Source organism: Chrysochloris asiatica, unplaced genomic scaffold (assembly GCF_000296735.1).
Source record: "Chrysochloris asiatica unplaced genomic scaffold, ChrAsi1.0 scaffold00467, whole genome shotgun sequence".
Classification (NCBI taxonomy): domain Eukaryota; kingdom Metazoa; phylum Chordata; class Mammalia; order Afrosoricida; family Chrysochloridae; genus Chrysochloris; species Chrysochloris asiatica.
The window spans coordinates 758,141-762,208 of NW_006408985.1; positions in this window are offsets into that span (position 1 = coordinate 758,141).

Here is a 4,068-nt window from a genome sequence, read left to right on the forward strand (position 1 = left end):
GAGTGGTGATAGTTGATCCAAGAAGAATGAAGTCCTTGACAACTTTGATCTTTTTTCCATTGATAAGAACGTTGTTTATTGGTCCAGTAGTGAGGATTTTTGTTTTCTTTACATTGAGATGAGTAGCTGATATGAATTTAACCTAGTTAATCTAGTTCCAGACCCTATTTATTGGTCAACATTCCCATAATAGCATAAATTATTTCAAGAGTATATGCTAATTTGGAATAAATCTGTCATATTAGTAAAGTGGAGAGTCAGAGAAAAGAGGAAGACCACTATGAAGAAGGACTGGCACAATGGCAATAGAATGGGCTCAAACATAACAATGATTGTTAAGTTGATGCAGGGCCAGGCAGTGATTTATCTGTTGTGCATAGGGTCGCCATGAGTTGGTGCCAACTCAATGGCAGTTAACAACAACAGGTGATAAGGCTATACAGGCCCTCTACAATAAAGTCAAGGAAAACCAAATGAAACAGATGCAGATGATAGTCCTGAAACCCTGAGCTTTAGATGGAGGGATAGAGAAGTGGATTGGATGTTTCCTAGGAGAGAAAGCTGAACAGATGCAGCAAACAAACAAATAAACAAACAAAAAAAATGAGACAGACTGATGCTCTGTGCTGGCTGTGCAGATGCAGTATGTTGATCTTAAATTTTTGTGAGCAACTTTGGAGACAAGAAAGCTTATTGGCAATGCAGAAACATACAGGTGACACACAGAGATAAAGGTGTGATAATTTTCTTGTACTCCACAGTTCCCTGGTGACCAGAGTTGTGGCTGGACTCCCCTGAATACACCCAAGTGAAGCTACTGTTCTCCTGGAAGATAACACTCAGAATCACAGGGAGCTGAGAACCACAGCTGTGAGCTCCATCAAAGTGTGTGGGGAAATATCTGCACTTACTCCAGTGCCTAGATTCAGGTGAGCCTTTCTACAATTCAGAGGAGCCAGCCCTGGCCAGCCCCAGAATAGGTCTAAGTAAGGAGAAACTGTTGAAGAGAATCTTGATGGAGAGAAAACAAAAAAAAGAGAGATGGGTGATCTGTGTTGACAAGCCTGGCTTGGCGTGGTCACCTTGAACTGTTGAAGGTGGCTTTGACGGCAAGAGGCAGGAGATGACACTGAGGCATACCATTTACTGGCAGAGAGAAAGGTGTAAAAGTTTTTCTTGTACCCCACATTATACTGGTGACCAGAGGCTTGGTCAGCACCCACCTGCGTAAACTCACAGAAAAGCTTCTGCTCTCTGGGTGATCACAGATGATCAAATGAAGTAAGGAGCTAACACCACCAACATGGCACTTGCAATCAGGTAAGGCTTGCTTCAGAACGACAGAGCTGATTTTGGCAATCGTTGGACTATTGGGACTAACCTGATTTCTGGGACGCAAATATCCCAGTCCTCCAGCTGCAATGGAGTGTGTATGAACTACTTCTTAATTGAGTGCTCAGAGCAGACAACACCTAACCCTACAGTAAGTACATCTATGGTAGAGGATTACCATCTCATAGCTTATCCACTCACATGAGACCACAAAAGTTTCTCATTTCTGGGTCTGGCACCAGCCTTGGATTTTCCTTTCATTGGTTTGTCTTTCTTTCCCTTCTTCCTCTCTTTAACCTTCCTTGCTTTCTATCTCTGCTTTCATTTGTCCTTAATTTATTTTCTGCTTCTCAAACCCAATCAATACGGCTTCTTTCTTTCTTCCCTCCCCACCCCTTTTTATCTCTTTGTATTTCTTTACTGTTCTCTGGTATCTTTCCATTTTACTCTTTCATCTCCCTTATTATGTTTAGTTACATTTCTTTAGTTTTATTTTTTCTCTTGTTTTCCTATTTCGTGTTTTAAATTTTAAAAATGACCTTTTCTTCTTATCTGTGTTTATTATTTAAATATTTTTCTAGCTCTTGCCTGTTTTATAATTTCTTAATGGTTTTCATTTTGGCTGTTGTTTGCTTATTTGTTTTCCTTCCTTTTTGTGTATGTGTTTTCTCATTTTGCCTTACCCCACAGGGGAGAACAACAGTGCTTCTATAGCCCAGCCATAACTGCACACTACCGTCTATTCATCAGCTAAGACCTGAGGCAGGTCAGCCTCCACCTGAATACATTCAAGTTAAGGTCCTGCTCTTCTGGCAGTTAACAATCAGAGCCAAAGGTTATAAACAGTCAAAGCTATAGATTATATGAGCTGCTATATATAATATCAACAACAGTCACTACGATCTGTCAAACCCATCCTAAACTGACATGCACAGTCAGCAAACAGTGAATGGTTTACATGTTTCCATCACCTAATAAAATACAACCACCACATATCAGTGGAGAATGAGTATTCCGGAACACTTAATTGTGCTCATGAGGATTATTTACCTGGACCAAGAAGCAGTTGTTCAAACAGAACAAGGGAACACTGAATATTTTTAAATTAAGAAAGGTGTGTGACAAGGTTGTATTCTTTCACCATACTTATTCAATCTGTATGCTGAGCAAATAATCTGATAAACTAGATTCTATGAAGAAAAACATAGCATCATGATTGGAGAAAGACTCATTAACAACCTGCAATATGCAGACAATACGATCTTTTTTGTTCAAGGTGAAGAGGTCTTAAAGTATTTCCTGATGAAGAGCAAAGACCACAGCCTCAATATAGGTTGCAATTTAATGTAAAGAAAACAAAAATCCTCATCACTGGATCAATAAACAACATCCATGTAAACAGAGACAAGATTGAAACAGTCAAATATTTCGTTTTGCTTGAACCAACCATCAACACTCATGAAAGCAGCAGTCAGGAAATCAAGAGGCACATTGCATTAGATAAATTGGCTGCACATGAGTTTTGTTCAAGAGCAAAGAAGATGTCATTTTGTGTACAAAGGTGTGCTTGATCCAAACCAGGGTATTTTCAATAATTTCATAGGAATGCAAAAGTTGAACAATGGGTAAGGAAGACCACACATGAATTGAATCATTTGAGTTATAGTGTGGGAGGATATTATTACAAGTACTATGGAGAAAAGATTGAAGTTGTCAATGACTTCATTCTTCTTGGATCAACTATCAACACTTATGGAAGCAGCAGTTAAGAAATCAATCGACGTATTGCATTAAGCAAATCTGCAGCACAAGACTTTTTGAAAGTGTTGAAGAGCAAAGAAGTCAGCTTGAGGACCAAGGTGTGTCTTACCCAAGCCATGATATTTTCAATAACCTCATATACATGTGAATGCTGGACAGTGAATAAAGAAGACCATAGAATAATTCATGCCTTTGAGTTATGGTGTTGCAGAAGAATATTGAAAGTGCCATGGGGTGTCAAAAGAACAAACAGATCTGTGCTGAAAGAAGTGTAGCCAGAGTTCTCCTCTGAGGCCAGGATGGCCAAACTTTGTCTCTCATACTTCGGACATATTGTCAGGAGGGACCAGGTCCTGGAGAAGGATATCATGTTTGGTAAGGTAGAGGGTCAGAGAAAAAGCGAAAGACCCCCCCAGTGAGATGGATTGGCAAAGTGTCAGCATAAGTGGGCTCAAGTGCGACAACAATTGTGAGGTAGTCCCAGGACTGGGCAATGTTTAATTTTGTTGTGCATATGGTCACTATGAGTCTGTACTGATGTGATGGCACCTAACAACAACAACATGGACTACCAAAAAGAACAAACAAGTTGCAAGAAGTAAAGTCAGAATGTCCCTGGAAGCGAGTATTGCCAGATTTTTTCTCTCACACTTTGGACATATTATCAGTCCCTGGAAAAGAATATCACATTGAGTAAAGTGGAGGGTTGGAGAAAAAGATGTATTGTCACAGTGACAGCAGCAATGGGCACAAACAGCAAAACATGTGAGGTTGGCACAGGATAGGGTAGTGTTTTGTTCTGTTATGCATAGGATCATTATGAGTTGCTATTGACTCAATGACACCTAACAACAACAACAACAACATCAATCAAACCTACCAGGAGGCAGTTGGTGAGTGCCTAAGAATACACAAATATAGTAATCAATTTATTAAAACTGCAACACCTCAATAATGTCTGAGAAGAAGCATGAC